This window comes from Eptatretus burgeri, chromosome 16 (genome assembly GCF_056783735.1).
Source record: "Eptatretus burgeri isolate ZD-2024b chromosome 16, Ebu_testis_v1, whole genome shotgun sequence".
Lineage (NCBI taxonomy): Eukaryota > Metazoa > Chordata > Myxini > Myxiniformes > Myxinidae > Eptatretus > Eptatretus burgeri.
The window spans coordinates 46,944,268-46,966,407 of record NC_140976.1 but is presented as its reverse complement, the minus strand read 5'-3'; the positions used below and the strand labels follow the sequence as shown (position 1 = coordinate 46,966,407).

Here is a 22,140-nt window from a genome sequence, read left to right as displayed (position 1 = left end):
ATGTTCAAGATGAACTTAAAAATCATAATCATTATCCAGTTCTTCAATATCCTCATCTAAACTTTCCCCATCGTCTGACACATAGATGCCTGGTTCTCACGGTCTGGCAGTCTACACATATCAGTGCATTTCAGTCCGTTTGACAAACACACACATTTTGGTCATGAACACTTCCATTTACAATTGCAGGCAAATAACATGAGCTATGTGCCTAACAATTTTCAAGAAGATATAGCCTATAATAAGATAGAACCATTCGTTTTAAATAGAATGTCTTCTTCTGTCTTGCACCGGTTTCAGAAAAGTTTATTTTGGGATGGGGTTATTAAATGGCTAATAACACACAAAAGGCTACAACCAATGCAATGTTATCACATAGTTTCTGACTGTAGAGATGTACACCCTGCCAAAAATTACGATGAGCATTATTCCCCTCGGATGGCACCAGTGGCCAAAAATTACCGGGTCCGGCTCGTGGCCTTAGAGTACATGTGCACCAAAAACCATCAAGCTCATATAAACAACCAGTTCATGACTAGGATAAACCTTTTGAGTATTAAAGACTTACATGAAACCAAGGTCCATGATAATGACATTACAACGTGACACTTGACTTGAGACTTGCCCTCAAGGACTTGAGACTTGCCCTCAAGGGCTTGAGACTTGACTTAAGACTTGCCCTCAAGGGCTTGAGACTTGACTTGAGACTTGCCCTCAAGGGCTTGAGACTTGACTTGAGACTTGCCCTCAAGGGCTTGAGACTTGACTTGAGACTTGCCCTCAAGGGCTTGAGACTTGACTTGAGACTTGCCCTCAAGGGCTTGAGACTTGACTTGAAACTTGCCCTCAAGGACTTGAAACTTGCCCTCAAGGACTTGAGACTTTCCCTCAAGGACTTCAGACTTGACTTGAGACTTGTTCAAATCTCTGGTGTCATTACTTGTGTAATTGATGTTTTACTCACTGACAAGGCTGGCAGGAAGATGCAAAGGTAGCACACTCCCCTTTGAGCTGTTGAATCCATCCGTGTTCGATTCTCGACCAGATTATAAACAGTCAGTCTGGTGTTTCATAGCCAGGACATGGTGATAAATGAATGTGCTCCATCCTTTAGATAGATATTGAGCTGGGTGTCCTGTCCAATCATATCAATCGGTATGCTAAAAATAATAGTGTTTTTCCATGAAGAGTATGTGAGTTATCACCACCAGGATCAGAATCCAAGTTATTCACCCAATGAGTAGGAGGAGCTCCATCAGTGATGATGCAACCACCAGAACAAATTCTACTTTTCTACAGGTGACAGTCTCATTCTTTCAAGTATTGAAAAAAACGTCTTCTTTCAAAATGTATGTGGGGTTGATCTGCCAAAACGAATGCAAACAAGGGAGGGATAGTCACAACAGAACATCATGTGAAACCATCCTGACATCTTTTGTTGAATAATAGTTGTTCCCTGTCCATGCTGTCCATTCTCCGACTAATTACAATGATAGTGTCTGTCGATTGTTACCGTTTATGAATTTGAACAGTGAGATGTAAAACAGTCAAAACAAACACACACACACACACACACACACAATCGGCTATTCCTAAAATCTATAATCTATCCTTACTATAATTCATGGACCGGTGTTTGTGGGATTGTTTGTTTGTTTGTTGGGCTACTCCTCCTATAGTTCTGGGCCAATTACATCCAGACTTGCTACAGAGGATCAGCATGACCCCAACTAATGTATAGTGTTGTTTTTTTATCTTGCCAAAACTAAGTTTTTGCAAGATATGTTAGTCAGCTTGTATGTTTTTTTTTTGTTTGTCTGTAATCACGTATAAAAAATTCTGCAGAGCACAGTTATCATCGGAAATTTTTGTAACTTCGCATATCAGAGGCCTATAGAGGTCCCTTTCAGTGCACAAAATTTTGAAGGTCAAGGTCAAAGGTCAAGGTCACTTTGGTGCAAATCAGGGGAGTCGACGAAACCCTTATTTTTTGAGTAATTTTGATCGGATAGTCTTCAAACTTCATGGGAATATAGTTCATGGTCTGGCGCTCAGCTGATTAATTTTTGGTGGCGATTGGCCTTAACCTTCATATGTTTTTTTTTGTTGTTTTTTTTTGGTCTGTAATCACATATAAATCACTCTGCAGAGCACAGTTATCATTGGAAATTTTTGTAACTTCGCATATCAGAGGCCTATAGAGGTCCCTTTCAGCGCACAAAATTTTGAAGGTCAAGGTCGAAGGTCAAGGTCACTTTGTCGCAAATCAGTGGAGTCGACGAAACCCTTATTTTTTGAGTAATTTTAATCTAATCGTGTCCAAACTTTATGGGAATATAGTTCATGGTCTGGTGCTCAGCTGATTAGTTTTTAGTGGCGATTGGCGTTGACCTTCATGGTTAGCGCCTGAGGTGAAACATATTTGACCCCAAGGTCAAATTTTCAAGTTTTAGGAACCATATCGTGTAATACCTCAAATTGAACACCTCGATGAGTGCTTTCCAGATATGTCAAGCTTGAGACATGATGACGTCATTTGGTGACGTTATGAGGCAAACACATATTTTTCATGGTTACTCTGTAGAACGATTCTCATCGGAATCTCTCGGAGGCAGATATTCCTCAAGGAGTCGCTCCTGGTGGATAGCAGCTCTGTTCACCTCAGTGTGACCTTAAAGAAATCACACGTGGTCACCTTTTGGCAAGATACGGGTCACCCTGCGGGTGACATTGATTTATTTTTTTTTATCTTTGCCAGTGGTTTTGGAGGGGGGGGGAGGGGGAGGGATACAAATTTTCTATGTTGATGTATATCGTGTAGCGCTACCTCCAGGTGGGAGAGGGAATTACAAGTCTCCACCATTTACATCCTGAGTTCCTGAGTTCAAATCCTGCTTGGCTGTTGAATTAATACCAGGTGGGGTTGACTCAGCCGGTCATCCTTCCAAGGTCAGCAAAAATGAGTTCCAGCTTGCTGGTATCCTGCGTCGGAGTGGCGACCCATCCAGGATTGTGTCCAACCACCAAGGAGACTGCTTAGGCAGCACCAACGCTCTTCACAGAGTATGGTCCCAATGGATGGATGGATAGGCTTATTAAAAGCTGATATTCCAAATCTGATTCCATATTTGATGATCAAAACTCATGGCCTCAATAGTTATGATGAAATCTAGAGTGAAATCAGATAACAAGAAGAGGCAGGGGAAGGGGTCGAAGGAGGGAGCCAGGCAACGCCGGGTACCCTTGCTGGTATAATATAATTAGAAGGATTGCTGTATGCATGTATGGTAAGTTGGAATCGATGAAAAGAGGGTTATAAGGAATCTAAGGCGGGTTATATTAGTCTCGCCCCAAAGGGGATGCGATACTATTCCATCACCCCTGTCTGTGGGTCTGAATCTAGATATTTTCGCTTTAAAAATGCTCATCTCTGCAACCGCTTTTCCGATCGATGCAAAACTTTAAAGGTAGGAGGGACTCTCCATGGAGAATATATTATTTCTAACTGAAATCATAGGTCACATGGTATGGTAGCCATATTGGATTAAAGGAAAAAAATTGGATGTCATTCTCTCCAAAACCCCTTAACTATAAAAATTGAAACTTAGCATTTGTCATCAACTCCTCATGGGGTATATATGGTGGTAATGATGACGTCATCAGTGAAGTGGTATTTCAGCCATGATTCGTTGAATTGAAATACTCATCCAAAAATCTGAAACTTTATGTATCTCATCTATGACCCAATGTGAGTGAAGAATTTAATTTATGAGGTTTAAAATCCATGTCAATGAACTATGTGATACAATAAGATACATGGATGATATGATTCTGGGGGCTATAATCGTAGCATGTTCAGTTAACGATCATATTTGTGTTCAGAATGAATGCACGAGGCGAAACTATGCTCTCTTCGAGTGCCATTCCAGTTCACTTCATTACATTTTTCCCAAATCTGGTAAATATGCTGTTTGAGAGCTTTCTAGTGACACAAAATGCAGTATATGTACCAAAATACTGAGATAGCCGCTTATTGATGAGTAATGATAAGGAGGTTCCAAGTAAGACAACTTCAAACTTAGTGATTGTGGTGACCTGATGTTAAATATGTAATGATCGATGTAAGAATGCCCTTTTTCTTTTGTCAGTCGGGAGGATGGGATAGAGAGTTGGGTTTCGGAGAGGTGGGGGAAGCAAAGAGGACAGAGTTGGGACGGTGAGGTTGAGTCTTTGGAGGGGGGAGGGGGGGGAGGGGTTAAAGACTTTTGATGGGGTTTATTGATGCCTTAGGGGTGGGAGGTGGAGATTGAGCACTTAGAGTTTGTGGAGGACGGGAGGGGTGGGTTCATGACTTGGGGCTTGAGGACTTGAAGTCCCATTTTACATCACACAGAATTCCCGTCAACCATAATTGTTCTGTTCTTGAATGCAAATCGGACTCAATGAAATATAGGAAATACAAGCAATATCTATGGATGAGAGGTGTTGGGTTCACATAATTTCCTGTTCATACAATTAGCTATCGGAGGCAGTGGTTATCTCACACACACACACACACACACACACACACACACACACACACACACACACACACACACACACACACACACACACACACACACACACACACACACCCTTAAAGGTGGAACACATAAGGCCTTGAAGGTGGAGCAGGGTTAAGGTGTGCCAAGGAATGACTTTGTATGACAGAGGATGCCCAGTCGGCGGCTGGCTTTGTAGGCCAATTTTGAAATGTGGTTTGTCCAAGAAAGATCAAGGATGATAGTAAGACCCAGGAGTTTGAATGATTGAACTTCCTCAAGAGGATTGTTAAGAAAGTAGATAGTAGGGTTTGCCAAACGGTTCTTCTTCAAACGGTTCTTCTTCTTCAAGTTCTTCTTCAAACGGTTCTGCCAAATTCATTCTTCCCAAACACCTTGCTCGGAGTGACAAGGTGAAAACCGTGCCATTTGTCAGGATTGAAAGAGATTTTAGAGAGAGGGGAGCAGCATGTCTGTAGCTGAGTGACTAGGACAGAATCCAAACTGTGGTCAAGCAGGATTTCTTCATAGACCACAAATATGCATCGAATGGCAAGACATGTCGGTGAAGCTGACTCACCTTTCAATGATCAAGCTTGAGGTTCATGACGGAATTGACAACAAACTGTTGATCTTGACATGGTATTCCATAATCAGCAGAAGTACACCAGCCTCCTTCTCGGAGTTCAATGTCCTGGGGTACCTGACACCAATACACTTTTATATTCGATACTTTAATGTCCTTGTGTGCAAGCCATCGAGACCTGGAAAAAAAATGGACGAAATCAACAGGATGTTCCAGACTTGGAGTTTTGTTTTACTCTCAAAAGCACAACTTCATCGATGTGCTGATCTTCTCCACCAAAGCCAAGTTTTTGGTTCACGAGCGCCAGCCAGAATGACCACTGTATTCGTTATGTCGGTGTGTCTGTCTGTCGAGAGCATAACTCCGTGGACTTTGATCCGATCTTGATGAAACTTGTGTCCCAGAGACAAACTACACAGAAATGAAATAAACTCCTCATTTAAAATCATTAAACTGTGCAGTCTGAAATGTTCATGTTGAACAACCAATGATTGAAAAAACAAGCTCAAATGAGCTAATATCCTCGTGTTCTTAATGATGACGTCATAAAAACGAATATGACGTCATTGTGATGTATCAGGTTTGCGATAAATTATCTGTGCTAATGCCCGGCTTGATTCCTGCAAACAAAATTCAAACAGCTTGCCTAGTTTCGGAGATAATGGTATAGGCGATTTCCATTCGCGGCGATATTATGACGTCAACATTTTTTCTTGGAAGAATTTCCAAAATCGGAAATGGTTACTGTCTGCGCGTGGGCTTTCTGCATATACATGGCAAGTTTCACGAAGATCCGATGAAAACTCTGGGTTGTGAAACAAAAAATGTCAAAAAATAGGAATGACGTCATAAAAATTGATATGACGTCATAGTGATGTATCATATGTGCGGTAATTCATCTCTGCTAATGCCCTGTTCGATTCCAGCAAACATAATTCAAAAAGCTTGCCTAGTTTCGGAAATAATTTTTTCGTCCATTAACATTAGCGGAGATATTTTGACGTCATCACTTTTTACTTGGAAGAATTTCCAAAATCGGAGATGGTTACTGTCTGCGCAGGGTATTTTTACATATATATGCCAAGTTTCAGGAAGTTTCGATGAAAACTGTAGGATGTGAAACAAAAAACTCCACAAGAAGAAGATGAAGAACAACAACGTGAGTAAGACTGAGAGATCCTCCACGAGGATCTAAAAAACATAATCTAATCACATGAAGTGTTTTTTTCACTCAGACAATTTGCTGCTGCATTTCAAGATATAACGTCCACAGTGTAGTTTGCAAAAACGCTCTCGATCCTCCATTTATCCCCCGTTTGACTATTTTATATATCCGTCAAGATTCTATCCGATCCATCGTCTGCAACTCCAAAAAAATTCTCTGGGATCGAGTCACGTCTTCACTGATTTTATTTTTTGTATACCTTGTCGAGGCTCGTATGAGAGCGAACACACAATGCACCGCAAGGGGGGGGGGGCAGGAGTGGGAAGAACAAAAAAGTGGGGAACAGCGACATTCGGAGATCTGTGGAAGGGAGAGGGATTGGGCGGGGAACACAGGGTATAAAAGATGGACACTACAGGGACTTTCAAGAAGGAAAGCAGGGAATTTGAAGGAGGTGGGTTTGGGGTGAATTAATGGGGGTAGAAAGGATCGAGGTTTTGGATGGGGGATAAGAGGTGGTGGTGAACAGCTGTTTTGAAGGCCCGGAGGGAAGAATGGGATTGAACAGAGTGAGGGAGTTTATTCCAAAGGCAGGGAAAAAAAAGAAATGAAAGAGTGAAGGTGAGCAGTGATTCGTGATTTTAGTGGTTTTACCAGAAGGGGTTGCTGGTGGACCTTGAGCACCCAGTGGAAATATGGGGGGACTGATCACAGTCAGAGCAAAGGAGGCGTGGCCACAGAGGAGACGGTCAAAAACAAAAAGACCACCGACCTGTCTGCGGTGAGAGACCCAAAGACAGCCTCATCACGGGAGATACCAATGATCAAAAATGCCTTGGTGTCCTCAGCGTGAAGCCGAGAAAGGTGAGAGGCGGGAGCACCAGCCCAGAGGGGAAAGCAGTACTCCATCACGCTGCAGATGAAAGCTTTGTACGTGGACAGGAGCTCAGGTGTGCTGAGGAAGGACTTTGCATGACAGAGGATTCACAGCTGGCGATGGGATTTGGAGGCCAGCTTGGAAATATGGCTTCCCCAGGAAAGATCATGGCAGACAGTGAGACTCACAAGTTAGAATGAGAGGACTGCTTCCAGAGGATTGTTGAGAAAGTATATGGGGGGGGAAGTGGGGCTCTAGATGGTCCTTTTGGAGAGGCATAGTGAGAATGTGAGATTTGTCATGATTGAAAGACATGTTTAAAGTGTTGGACCAGCTTGTGATTTTATTCAGATCTGCAGAGAGTGAGGAGGATGGTGGAGTCATCAGCAAGGAGATGAAGAGGATTTTCCAGAGAGTCAGAGAGATAATTGATGAAAATCAGAAAAAGAACAGGGCCCAGAACACTGCCTTATGGAACTCCAGTCTGGACAGGAAGAGGGGATGAGAGAATTCCATTAAGGGCCACAAGTTGACTGACAGGAGAGGAATTCTGCCTCTCATGAGTGGAGATGTCCTTGGACACCACAGGAAGAGTTTGGTGAGCAGGGCAGAGTGCCAGACCACATCGAAGACACACGATATGTTGAGGGAGATGGCTCTGATTTCATGTCTGGCATTGACTACCTCCATCCATTGTTGCGAAAGCAGGAGCAGCATATCCAGGGTCGAGTGACCTGGTTGAACCGAAATTGATGATCGGAAATCAAGCCATTGGAGAAGAGGAAGGATTTAATGTCTGAAGCGATGATTGAGTCCATAACCTTGCTGATGATTGGAAGAAGGTTGATTGGTCTGTGGTTGCAGGGATCTGTTTTTGCACAGTGGTAATGTTTGCTGATTTCCAAGAAAACGGCAGATGACCTTGAGCAAATGAGAGGGTGAATAGAATAGAGAGAGGGTGAGTAAGAGCAGAGGAGCAGGTTTTTAGGACACGTGGGCTGATGCCGTCTGGACCGGTTGCAGAATCTGAGTCGAGGTTTGACAGCAAAATCTCTATCTTGGGAGGAGAAAAGGACACAGAAGGATGAAATATGTTGTTTACTGGCTCTCCGATGGGTCGTGTCAGGGCAGTTTTGCCCACCTCGAGGCAGAAAGAACTTTTAGTTCAGTTTAAGCTGTTTATTCAGGAACAAATAAAAGACAAGCTTGTGCACAATGAAGCTTAGCCTGGAGCGATGTCGCAAGCAAAAACTTAAATTTCACATGGAGTATCACGAGTATATGTGTGATCTCACCAGGGCATGGTTTTTTCATCAAAGGAAATTAACTGAAGAAAGAGAGGCCTTTTGAAGAAGCAACAGATGGAACTTTGAAAGGTTAAAATCACAAACACAGGATGAGAAACATATTATTAAGAAACTTATTAAGAGAAACTCTTATCGGTGCTTGCTCCAGATTGTCCGGGTGAGGGGAGGAAAGAGAATGTGATTTCTTGCCCTGGCCATCTGGGCCAGCGAATCAGAGATAAAGTTTTACAGGGTCTTTTCCGAGTACTAAGGAATGTGTGCAATACCTCGCTACCAGCTTTTCCAGCATGTACTTATTAAATTCTTTCTTGAAGCATTAACTCAAGCTAATTGGCATTTTACCTCATTATATATTCAATGAAGAATTCAGGTTCCCACAGCAGACAAACTTGTTCCAAGCTTTTTGGAGGGAATTCAGATTGCCTTCACTTGGATTTTCCTTCCATGAGGCAAATGCAAGTTGTTTCAGGACAACTGCCCCGCCACAAGCATAAGTGTACCATGGGCAGGAGGAAGGATATGACAACTGAAGACGAGATGGGATGAGACAGAGACAGAGAAAAAAATTTCTTGGAAAGAATTCCCAAGATGAGTTGATGTCGGAGAGAGCAGAGATGGGAGACGAGTGCAGAAGTTTGATGGCTGCTTGAAGTCCTTGCCAGTCGGCATGAGTGAAATGCCAGACTCGACGGCGTTGAGGTGGTTCTCTCATAACAGCGAGAGAGATGTCGACTTTGACAAGCATGTGGTCAGAAGAACTGATTGGAGTTAAGGAAGAACAGCAGATATTCTCAGGGAAATTGGTCAATATCAGGTCCAGAAGAGATGGAGTACCGTTGGTTGAGATCCGGGTTGGGAAGTTGACTGATTGAGTCAGTCCCAATGAGTCACAGAAGTCTTTTTCTGAAGTGCCATGGCAGGTGAGAGAGGTACCCACACCCAGCCAACTGGCATGATGACAATTGAAGTCACCACATATGGGGAAGAAAGAATTGGGATGAGAGGATAGAAGTTGGTCCATGTTTTTGGACAGTGAGGTGTAAATGGAGGCATCACAGTTTGGTGGACGGGACAACACACGTGTAAACATGAGCTGGGAGTGGAGGGGAAGCCATAGCCAGATGTATCCCTGGGGGTGTGGGGGAGTGAGGAATAGAGTTTTTGATAAAGAGAGCAACTCCACCACTAGGACGAGGCTCAGTTATATCATTCCAGAGGAGGGAGTAACCAGGGAGAGATACTAGGGAGTCAGAGACGTCTTGAAGGAGGAAAGTTTCTGTAAAGCAGATTATGTCTGGTTTGTCAGCGGCAACCTGTATGGAAAGATCCGTCAGGTTTCAGCGAAGGCCTCAGATGTTTGAGGTCGACACTGTTCAGGAAGGAGGAGTGGAGGAGAGGGGGAAGGTAGGACAAAGGAGTAGGGGGGGAAGGGAGAGTTGTTGACAGAGTGTAGGGGATTGCAGATGAACAAGGGGTGAGGGCCGGATGAGCAACAGAAAAGGCTTGGTCGTGATGGGATGAGGCACAGTGGGGAGTAATAAGAGAGGGGGTAGAGGGAAGTTGAAGATTGGAGGAGGTGGAGGTTTGAGATGGAAGAGAGAAGGAAGGGGAAGGAGACAGCTTTGTGGATGTGAGGGGGGGGACAACTTTGAGAAGGGGAGAGAGGGGGAGATTGGACGGAGAAGGGTGAGGGGAGTTTTTGAGGATGGTGAGAGGGAAGTTTGGAGGGGGAAAGAGTGTGAAGGTTGCTTTGAGAGAGAGGGGTGAGAGGGAAGCAGAGACGATGAGAGCAGGCACGGCCAAGAGGCAGGAGAGCTATGGGAGAGGGGATGGATGAGACTTGGTAGTGGTATGGTGAAGAAGGGAGCAGGAAGGGGGGAGGTGCAACATTTTAGGGGTTGGGAAGAGGGGGAGTTGTGATGAGAGGAAATAAATTTGGCCTTTGTTGACATGCAAATCCTTTTCAAGTTAATGGGATTAAAAGTGAGTATTTTAGACATTCTAGTTTAGTTGTTGACCTTTGGCCGATGGTGACCTTTTGGTCCATGTTGACCTCAAAAATAATTGGCTGGTTGAATTCAGTGACCTGAAATATAAATCCTCTTCAAATTTCAAATCAATCCGGTGAAAATTGAGGATTTTAGAAATACCAGCTTAGTTGTTGACCTTGTGCTAATGTTGACCTCAAAAATAATTGGTGGTTGAATTCAGTGACCTGAAATATAAATCATCTTCAAATTTCAAGTCAATCGGATGAAAAATGAGAATTTTAGAAATCTCACCTCAGTTGTTGACCTTGTGCCTCTGTTGACTTTTTGACCTGAAAAATAATCGGCTTCTTCCTTATGACGAACTCTACCATGTTTGGTTTGATTGTGAAACAAACTATGTGGTGAAGTTTCATGAGGATCAGTTTAAAATTGTGACCTGCCGGTGATAGACAGAGACAAACAAAGAAACAGAGAGACAGACAAGCCGGGAGGCGGCCATGGGTCGCCGAGCATCCGATGACCTTTGACCCCTGATCTGAGTTAATCTAGTACTAAGTACTTACAAAATTGCAATCGAATCGGTTAACCCTTGTAGGAGCAAGGGGGATTTGAATGGTCATTTTGCCCAAAAAATGCACTCATTGACCTTTGACCCCTGACCGAGCGAGATAGGTCAATATGTCCTGAAACAAAGTTGTAGTACTTATTGAGTGCAATATACCTGTGAACTTTCATTCGTATCGGTTAATCTGTGTAGGAGCAAGGGTGCCTTGAATGGTAATTTCGCCCGAAAAATGCACTTCTTGACCTTTGACCCCTGACCTACTCGAGATAGGTCATTATGCAAATGAGCAAAGTTGTACTACTCATTACGGTCCATAAGCATGTTAAGATTCATTTGATTCGGTTCAACCGTCTTGGTACTTTGTACTTTGAATTTTCAGCCAGAATGCTCAATGGCCCTCGGACACCCAAGTTGCGAGGGTCACCATTTGGAAACTACAAGATATATTTGGAAAAAAAAAATGGATGTCATAAAGCAGATAGAGAATCACCTTAAGATTATGCATACCAAATCTCATTGAGTTCCATCTACTGATAACTACTCGGTATCAATTTGAATGAAAAGTACCGAAAATGCGGTTTAATATCGGAAATCCCCAAAGTTCGAGGGGGTGCTGTGGGTGAACAAAGATATAAATCGAAAATCCGGCTCGATCGTTTGTGCACAATGAATTCCAGATGATTAGTGTGAATTTTCATGACCATCTGACCATAACCCGAGGAGTAGTAGCATTTGGCGCAAGGCACCTCCAGCTCTCGCATATTATCGATTTTTGCCCTCTGACCCCTGACCTAAGGAATATCGGTCAATATGTCCTGAGGCAAAGTTGTAGTACTCATTGCGTGCTATGAACCTGCAAAGTTTCATTCGGATCGATGCACTCACCTGGTCGCGAGGGGGCCTTCAATTTTCACCAATTTTAGGGCATACCCCATTTGTAGGGGGCGCTGCGGGTAAACTATTCCATATATCACAAAAACCAGAATCTATTTGGTGGAGCATCACCTGTAGATGATGCATGCCAAATTTCATAAGCCTACATGGGATATTGGCTTTCGGAATTGATTTCGCGTGAACGGTACCGATTTTGAAGGTTTTTCGGCTGTTGCTGGGGAACCAAAGTGTCCCGAGCAACCATCACAATTTCCAAAGCACTAGGTCATAAGATGTACCTACCACCTGAGTTTGGTCAAAATCGGCCCACGTTTACTACCAATGATGCTGATGACAAACGAACAAGCATCCAAACAACCAGACAGAATTACTAACAATAAGGGTCACTTATTTCGGCGACCCAACAGAATAACAAAATCGACTGACGAGTATACTTGAAAAATCTTCGATTTTGCAAGTAACAAACAAGACAAGATCAAGATGTCATGCAGAGCACGATACTTGCAAAATCCACCCCTCTCCAAAGGTTACCTTGGATACATCAAATTGTCCATTTCATTGACATTAAAATTGACAATCTTAATCAAGGCTCAGGTCAATCGGATAAAAAATTAATTATTTTTCAGATTGAAATTGATAATTTTAAAAGTTTGACCTCGAGTTGACCTTTGACCTCATAGTTGGTTTCCAAATTCAGTGATGGACGACGCAAATTCTGTTCAAATTCCAAGTTAATATGATGTAAATTGATGATTTTTCAGTTGAAAATTGACGTTGGTCGTGATGGTTTCATTTTTTTAACGTTGCACCAAAGAAGCCGGTGGTCGCTCCAACATGTGTCGATCACTCCCGACGACAGAAGATCAGCAGAAATATTTGTGAAGAGGAGGTCAAGACGGGAGCCGTATATCGTGGTGGGGACGTTGATAATTTGTCTGAGGCCGCACTGCTGTCGCAAGACCGTAACGAACGGTGTTTCTGCAAGTTGGTTGAAATCACCAAGTAGTAGGACTGGATCCTCTTTTTTTGACGAGTGAAATGAATTCGATGAGTGCGTGTTGCTGGAATTCTGCCCATGTTGTCCTTGGTGAGCAGTAGAAGCAGATAATTTTAAACTTTCCAAATGGTGATTGAAGACGCGAATGGAACCATTCATAATCCGCCGTACAGATACTGCTGTTGTCGGGAACGGTGATGTGATCCTTGGTATACAAGGCTAAACCGTGGGGTGGCCTACGTTCAGAGTTGGAATACTGCTGATCGAATCTATTCAACTCGAAATCCGGCATTGAAAACAGGGTATTGGTATCGGACACAGAAAGTCTCGTTTCAGCACAGCATACCACGTCGGCAGAAGTGAAATGCGGGTCAGATGAGAGATCGGCGAAATGACTATGCAAAAATCGTGTATTGTGAAATACGACATTGACACCGAGTTGATGACTGTACACTGGCGTATAACACAACTTCAGTCTGTTCAAAGGTTGCCGCAATCACTTCATTTCCTCTTGAACCTTTTTGTCCACGTTTATGAATTTCCCTTCTGATGTGGCAGTGTCTTGATAAACGGTCTTTCTGTCCACTAATCTCATCTTTCTGTGCATGTTCAGAATGTGGAGTCCCTGCAGCTTCGTGACCCGACTGAAGGCGACATAATGTGAATGAGGCTGAGAGACTTTGTATGTGTGGTCGGTCACAATTTCTTCTTTGGATTCACCCTGGCATTTGTGCACAGTTTTTGAGGCGGATTGGCGTAATGGTATCTGAATCCGTGCTCGTCGGAAGTGATTGTAATTGAATTCTCTGCGAACAGCAAATATTGGAATCCAAGACTGATGTAGACCTTCTTTATAATATCCTTTGAAGGCAGCTCTCTGTTTCGCACCGAATCGAGGATCGTGGAAATCGACCTATAAAATATCTGGGATGTTCTTGACTTGTGATTCTTGACGTACAAAGTCCAATTTCAATATCACACAAGCAGAACCATTCATGAGTCCATCGTCCACAGACAAGTTCACGGAGATTTCATACTGCTGACCGACGACAACAGGAAGCACACGTTGCAGACCGGCACACATTTCTGAAGCTTTAACACTGTTCAGAAATTGGCGCAAGTTCCTTTCACCGAAGCTGTCCGAATGAACAGACAGATGCTGGGCAGCAATGATAGTGTTTTCAGCACCTTCAGCGACAACGATGTCGAACAGAGTTTGGTTGTGTTCGTTCACACTGGCATTTAAACAACAGACGTGCGGTACGTTGATACATTCGCCTGGTTTGACGAGTCGGGTGTTCAGCAATTTCATTTCATCCTTTGTTTGATTGCCTTCACGCATACGGTTAAGAAGTTCAGCATACTTCTTATCATCCTTCTGGCGCATTATTTGCGTTAATTCGTACATTTTAACGTTATCACGCCAAACATTAGGTCCAAGAACTTCAGCTCCTGTTTTAGGGAAATCGAACACCCACTCATCCATAACAGGTTTCAACTGATACCCCATTCAAGTCATTACAGTTTGGTGGACGGTATAACACACGTGTAAACATGAGGTGGGAGTGGAAGGGAAGCCGCAGCCAGATGTGTTCCTGGGGATGTGGGAGAGTGAGGGTTAGGGTGCATCAAACGCTCGCTTTTTTGCGAAAGTTTGAAAAACATAATGGCGACATGACAGATGTGTTCGAATACATGAAAAAACATCTTTTTTTTCCGAATTTTCAGTCATCATCTTGGGGGTCCACATTGGGGTCAAAGTTCAGGCACGCAGCTCCTGCGCATTTTTCAGAATAAGTGTTTTTTTCACTGTATTGTGATCAAAACTTGTGTCTGGTGGTGAAATAATTCTGACATATCAATGTACTGCTCCTTTGGTGATGTTGGTAACACGGTTGGCTTGTAATTTGTTGGCAGTTTCCCGGAAAATGGTATTTTTTCCCCGGAAATTGTGTTTTATCAGAGAATTTGACAGATGGCAGATCATGAATGTAAAAGCTTGGATGATTTGGACAGTTTGGACAAAGGAACTTGGACTATTGCCTGCACGCTTTGGTACAGAGTTAGGAAAGCCTCACTTTCCCAAGGACATTCACTTGACATCTTCCCTATCTGACTTTGTCTCGGTTGATTCTTGGTTTGTGTTCCAAGAACTTGAACTGGACGATTCATTCTTAACTTATGAAGTGAGTGAGTGCACAACACTTTTATATTGATTCAAAATCTAAAACCAAAGCACTCAATGTAACGAATGATGCGGCTGAACGTCGAAGAAAACTCAGAACGGACTGTCTCGGTGCAACGAGGTCTGAAGAACACTTTCAGAATGTGCAACAAGTCACTGAGAATGACAGGAAAGAGAATCCGAATCTCCGGAAACGCTTGAAACTTGATCATTAATGATTTTCTATGAGTACCTTGATATGAATACACATAATTCTGGGTAATAAAGCCGTGAATTTGACAGAACCGAGGCATTTGTTACTATTTTGTTGTTTTTTTTTTCTGGGAAAATCACCAGTTTCCCGCTTCTTTGGCAAATTTCCCAGAATATTTGATTGGCTCCATATCACTGGAACATCATTAAAGGAGCTAAAATCATCTGACATCGATATGTCAGTATTATTTCACCACCAGATTTCACTATACAGTGAAAAATAACACTTATTCTGAATAATGCGCAGGAGCTGCGTGCCTGAACTTTGACCCCGATGTGGACCCCCAAGATGATGACCGAAAATTCTGAAAAAAAATGAGAAATGTTTTTTCATGTATTCGAACACATCTGTCCTTTCGACGTTATGTTTTTCAAACTTTCGCAAAAAAGGGGGCGTTTGATGCACCCTATTCAAAACTGTCCTTTCGGAGAGACAGAGTGAAAGTGTGACTGTGATATAAACAGTGAAATAAAGAATTGTGGAGACCAAAAACTTTTGTCAATTTCAACTTATTGGAGAAAAATGCGAGTTATTTGAAAAAAAAAGTACAAGAGTGCCAATATTTTTGGTCACGACGATAAGTAAATGTGGGACGTGACACAAGTTGAAGACTGAAGTAAAACTCTGGTGACTTGAGATTTACCCTCAAAAACTTGAAACTTGATTTGAGACTTGTCCTCAAAGACTCAAGATCCCCTCGAGGGAAGGAACAGCCAATACCTTCCAAGATCCCCTCTGGCAAAGAAACAACTGATACCCACCAGATCACCACCAGGGAATGAATCGTCAACACCCACGAACACTGCCTCCAGGGAACAAACAGCCGACATGCACCAGATCCAGGGGAGAAGTTATGATGGAGTTGGATGACCAAAATTTACTTGTGGTTGCAGTAAATAAAAAAAAGTGGTAATGATTGTTTGGATGCACTTTTACTGGATGTTTGTTATTGAAGGATGTGGGACGTGACACAAGTGTGTACGAGGTGCGGTGGGACGCAAGAAGCACGCGGGCCACCATCTACTCTGCTTTATTGCGCGACCAGAAGCACAGTCTTACCACCCCTAGCGGGCGAGGCATGATATACGAAAACCCAATCACGTGACACAGCACACTCCTCCCCCCCCCCCCCCCCGTAAAATGACCCATCACATAACGAAGGGATAATCACAACATGACCATCGGAAACCCATCAACACTCATAATCCTCCAAGTACCGCGGCCGCACCCTGACCCGCCTCGGACGGGCAGCGCCACCAGACAGTCCAGGCTCAGATGCCTCCCGGCTCGGTCGAGGTGACACCCTCGCCGGACTCGCACTTTCCGCAACACCAGCTACCCCCGACTGCCCAGCCTGCTCGACGTCCCCGGGCAGGACGGCATCAGGCGAAGACCCCCTCGGCGCCGGCCCAGCCAGCCCCGGCGATACGTCAGGTGCGGGCGAGACTACCGGTGGGGGCCCCGCAACGTTCGGCTCGGGGAGGTGTGGGGGGGTGACGCTGAACAGCGATCATGCATCTGGTCCACGTGCTGCTTCCACACATCCCCACCATCAGTCCGCACCATGCAATTCGCCGGCCCCAGCACCACAGAGACCACCGCCGGCACCCATTTGGAACCGTGGAAATAATCGCGTACCATCACCCGCTGCCCCACCTCGAAGCTGCGCAGCCGCGTCGGACGCGACATTGCCCCACTCCCCGACCCTCCAGGTCGCAGCAAATCCAGCCTGGACCGCAAAGCCCGTCCATAGAGACGAATGGCAGGCGAATCACCCGTGACAGGATGAACTGCGTTCCTGTAATGGAGCAAAAAGACATCGACCACCGTCTGCACAGGTGCAACACCCCCCCTGCGCAAAGCCCGCTTCAACATCTTGACAAACGACTCAGCTTGGCCATTCGTCTCAGGATGATACGGTGCGGACCTTAGATGTCGAATACCATTCTGGCGCATAAACTCATCAAATACACCCGCGAACAACTGCGGACCATTATCAGAGACCAGGATCTCCGGCAACCCTTTATTAGCAAAGATCGTCCGCAGCTTCTCTACTGTAATGTTTGCTGAAGTATGCTGCATTACTACAACCTCCGGCCATTTAGAGAATGCATCAATCACAATCAAAAACATCTTGCCATTAACCGGTCCCGCAAAATCTACATGGACCCTCTGCCAAGCTCGGTCTGGCACAGGCCAGAGACCCGAAGCTCGACGCGGGTTATCAGCATCTGTCTGGCACGTGGCGCAACGCTTAACCAACTGCTCAATGTCTTTGTCCAACCCCGGCCACCACAACAGGCTACGAGCAAGACTCTTGGTCTTCACGATGCCCAGGTGACTGACATGCAGTTCTTCCAAACACCGCTGCCTGAACCTCGGTGGAATCACGGTCCTCATTCCCCACATTATGCACCGTTGGACCAACGACAGCTCCGCTGCGCGTGACGTGAAAGGTTGAAATGCCGGTGTCGAAGGCAGATCGCTCCAATTCCCCGTAGAAATCGCCTGGACGACACGGGCAAGCACCGGATCACGAGCCGACTCCACCGCGACCTGCCTGGCCGTGACCGGCCCGCTTTGGACCTGGTCCAGCGTGAACACATCGACCCGGTCGCCCAACTCAGACGCAGCTGGACCCTCCGCACACGGCAAGCGTGAGAGCCCGTCGCAGTTAGCATGCTTCTCGGTGCTTCGGAACTGAATATCATAATCGTAAGCACCCAGAAACAGACACCACCGCTGTATTCGCGCGGCTGCTACCACCGGCACCCCGCGTTCGGGTCTCAGGATGGATTGAAGCGGTTTGTGATCTGTCTGTAAAGTGAAATTCCGCCCCAGCAGATATTGATGAAACCTCCGCACACCCCAGACGAGGCTGAGAGCCTCACGCTCAATCTGGGCATATCCACGCTCTGCTGTGGACAGGGTCCGGGATGCAAAACAAACAGGCCGCTCGGAACCATCGTCCATCCTGTGGGAGAGCACTGCCCCGATGCCATATGCAGAGCTGTCACATGCCAATAGGAGCGGACGCGCAAGCTCGTAGTGCACGAGGACCGTATCCTCTGTGAGCAGCCGCTTGACACGGTCGAACAACGCCTGGTGTGCAGGCACCCAAACCCAGCGCTCGTCCTTCTTGAGCAACCACGTCAACGGCGCAAGTTGTGAGCTGAGCCCGCGCACGAACCTTTGGTAATACTGGGCCATGCCAATGAACGAGCGCAGCTGCGTCTTGTCGCGAGGCGGTGGCATGCGCTGAATCGCCTCCACCTTCCGAGGACCTTTCAACAGCCCCTCCGGCGTGATGATGTGCCCGTGGTATTCCAAGCGCTGCTTGAAGAACGCGCACTTGTCCCTGTTTAAGCGCAGGCCGCACGCTTCTAGCTTCGTCAGCACTCGGGCAATGTTCGCCAGATGCTCGTCCGCCGTTTTCCCCGCAATGAGTACATCGCCCAGGTAGGTCTGAGCGGGCAGGCCAATGCAAACCTGATCCATAGCTTTCTGCCACAAAGCTGGGGCCGAAGCAATCCCAAAACAGAGTCGGGTATATCGATAGAGTCCTTGACACGTGTTGATTGTTAAAAGCTCGCTACTCCCGGGATCCATCAGCAGGTGAAAATATGCATCACGCAGGTCTAGCTTCGTGAAGTATTGACTCCCCGCCAATCGCGCATATATTTCATCGATTGACGGCAATGGATATTGCTCCACGCTGAGCCCCGGGTTAACTGTGGATTTGAAGTCCCAGCACAATCGGACGTCTCCATTCCGTTTCAGCACCGTGACAACCGGGGTGGCCCAATCCGAGCATGACACCCGTTCGATCACTCCACAGGCCTCCAGCCTATCCAGTTCACCCTTGACCTTGTCCCGCAGGGCATACGGCACCGGACGCGGTTTACAAAACCGAGGAACCACCCCCTCCTTCAAGAAGAGTTTCGCCTCCATGCCCTTGAGTTTTCCAAGGTCGTCTCTAAACAACCCTTGATGTCTTTGAAGAATCTCCTCCAACTGATCCTCCCACTGGCTTGGCACGGGTTGCACAAGGTGAACTGCGGCCCAGTCTAGCCTGATGCGGGTCATCCAATCTCGGCCGAGGAGAGACGGCCCCCTCCCCCGTACGACGTACACCCGAAGCGTGGCGACCTGGCCTTGGTACCGCACAGACACGTCTGCCATCCCGACTGGCGTTATCTTCTTGCGGGTGTACGTGAACAGTGTGAGGTTTGACCTGATAAGCTTCAAGCCGTTGAGTCTACGCGCGGTCTGTTCGCCGATGAGCGACACCGCTGCTCCCGTATCGACCTGGAACGTGATAGGCGTTTCGTTCACTTCGACTTCCACCGTCATCAGGCGCGCCGTCGTCGGGCCAACTGAAAACAGGCTCAACAACGGCCGCTGGTTCCGCCCCGAGTCGCGTCGCACATCGCCGTCCACGACTTTAACGGTGGCCGACGCCCCACGGCACACACGCGCTAAATGACCCACCTTGTGACAATTCAAACACACGTTGCCTTTATACGGGCATGCACGGCGCAGGTGTCGCCTCCACATCCCAAGCATGTCCGCGGGGTCACCCCGCCGCACGCGTGGCCGCGCGGCGACGTCCGACCCGCATCGAAGGTCGTGCGCGCGTCCCGGGGTGCTCGCGACCCCGCGTGGCCGGTGATGGCTCGAACATCCCCGCGAGTCTGCTCAACCGCCATGTGTGCTTTCATTTTCTCCACAATGTCCCGAAACGCCAGCCCGTCATCCCGGGGCCTGTTCGGTGCCACTAAATCACCCAGCAGCCGATAATGCTCCGGCGAAAGCGAAGCGAGCAAGATAGACTTCTGCTTGCTCTCGTCGACCACATCGTTCACGTGGAAATAGCATTCCAATTGCTCCGAAAACAATTCGAAGTCGTCCCCGTCGAAAACGGGCATAAGTCCGTATGCACCCATCCTCGTCAGCCAACTAGTGTGTACGAGGTGCGGTGGGACGCAAGAAGCACGCGGGCCAGCATCTACTCCGCTTTATTGCGCGACCAGAAGCACAGTCTTACCACCCCTAGCGGGCGAGGCATGATATACGAAAACCCAATCACGTGACACAGCACACATTTAACTTTGTGATGCATAATGTGGATATCAATCCGTTGCGAAATATTCCCATATTGATGGTGATGCTCCAAATTACTGCAATTTAATAAACAGTAAATCATAAAGTGTTTTTACATGTAAACTTGTCAGAATTGGATTGTTTTTGTAACTAGTTTTCCTCATGGGTGAAGTGGAGCTCACAGCTCACACATGCCATGATGTGGTCAGTCATCACCTCTGTCTCTGCCCCATCATTCAGTCAGTCAGTCATTGCCTCTGGTTCTGCCGCATCAGTCAGTCAGTCATCGCCTCTGTCTCTGCCCCATCAGTCAGTCAGTCATTGCCTCTGGCTCTGCTCCAGTCAGTCATCGCCTCTGCCTCTGCCGCATCAGTCATTGCCTCTGCCTCTGCCCCATCAGTCATTGCCTCTGCCTCTGCCCCATCAGTCATTGCCTCTGTCTCTGCCCCAGTCATTGCCTCTGTCTCTGCCCCATCAGTCATTGCCTCTGTCTCTGCCCCATCAGTCATTGCCTCTGTCTCTGCCCCATCAGTCAGTCAGTCATTGCCTCTGGCTCTGCCCCAGTCAGTCATCACCTCTGTCTCTGCCCCATCGGTCAGTCATCGCCTCTGTCTCTGCCCCAATAGTCAGTCAGTCATCGCCTCTGTCTCTGCCCCATCAGTCAGTCAGTCATTGCCTCTGCCTCTGCCCCATCAGTCAGTCATTGCCTCTGGCTCTGCCCCATCAGTCAGTCATCGCCTCTCTCTGCCCCATCAGTCAGTCATCGCTTCTGTCTCTGCCCCATCAGTCAGTCAGTCATCGCCTCTGTCTCTGCCCCATCAGTCAGTCATTGCCTCTGTCTCTGCCCCATCAGTCAGTCATCACCTCTGACTCTGTCCTGACAGTCATCGCAAATTAAAGAGGAAGGGAAGGACTGAAACGTTCTTCACCCCATTTGGAAATGTATCCCATCAAGATCGAGGCCTTTCAACCAAGGATACACACACATTCAATATTCATGATACTTGATTCTTTCATGTTTCAAACATCGATAAATGATTAAATTGGCTGAAAACAGTTCAAGAGAATTAAAGTACAGTACAGTACAGTACAGTACAGTACAGTACAGTACGAGGAAAATCATCAACATCGCCAAACTGCTTGGACAGGCCTCAATAGTTTATCACGAACCCCTCACTCCCTTTCAAGAGACCGTTCCTCATCCAACACGATCTTCCACCAACCCCACACAATAAATAAATAAATAAATATGAACCTCACACTTCGTACACAGATTTCCCCCCAACAGGCCTCACTCACCTCATTGAAGACTTTCACATGTTGTTTTCTTCCCTTGATCGTGTTCACGTTTTTCCGAGAAAAAAAAGATTTTTCCAAATCCGTTCATTTGTTTCAGTGAAGTTTATTGTTTTATTTGATACACTTGGATCTTTCTCCGTTCTTCAGGTCAATTTCGGGTTTAAATCGGTTTTTGTCTTGAAAACGAAACCTCCTCATGACCGACGGAGAAGCCAGCCCCGCTGAAAAGAATAATGAGGGTACACCACGTTCCACAATAATTCCACAATCTTCCTTTTTGGGAAACAAAGTCGAGAACACAATGAACACATTGGAAATGGGGCAAGCACAACAACATCAGGATGGACGAACAAAAGAGGGAGAGAGGAGGAATTGGT

The 22,140-nt window shown here is 46.1% G+C and overlaps 1 long non-coding RNA gene across 1 annotated transcript in view; it reads right to left on the bottom strand.

Annotated features, from left to right (window-relative positions):
- The window catches only part of LOC147011023 (uncharacterized), a 36,228-nt gene extending 14,380 nt beyond the window's left edge, over positions 1-21,848 (bottom strand). The window contains exon 1 of the long non-coding RNA XR_015052303.1: positions 21,764-21,848. This is a non-coding gene — a long non-coding RNA (uncharacterized LOC147011023). The remainder of the gene's footprint in view (positions 1-21,763) is intronic.
- Positions 21,849-22,140: the final 292 nt, after the last annotated feature.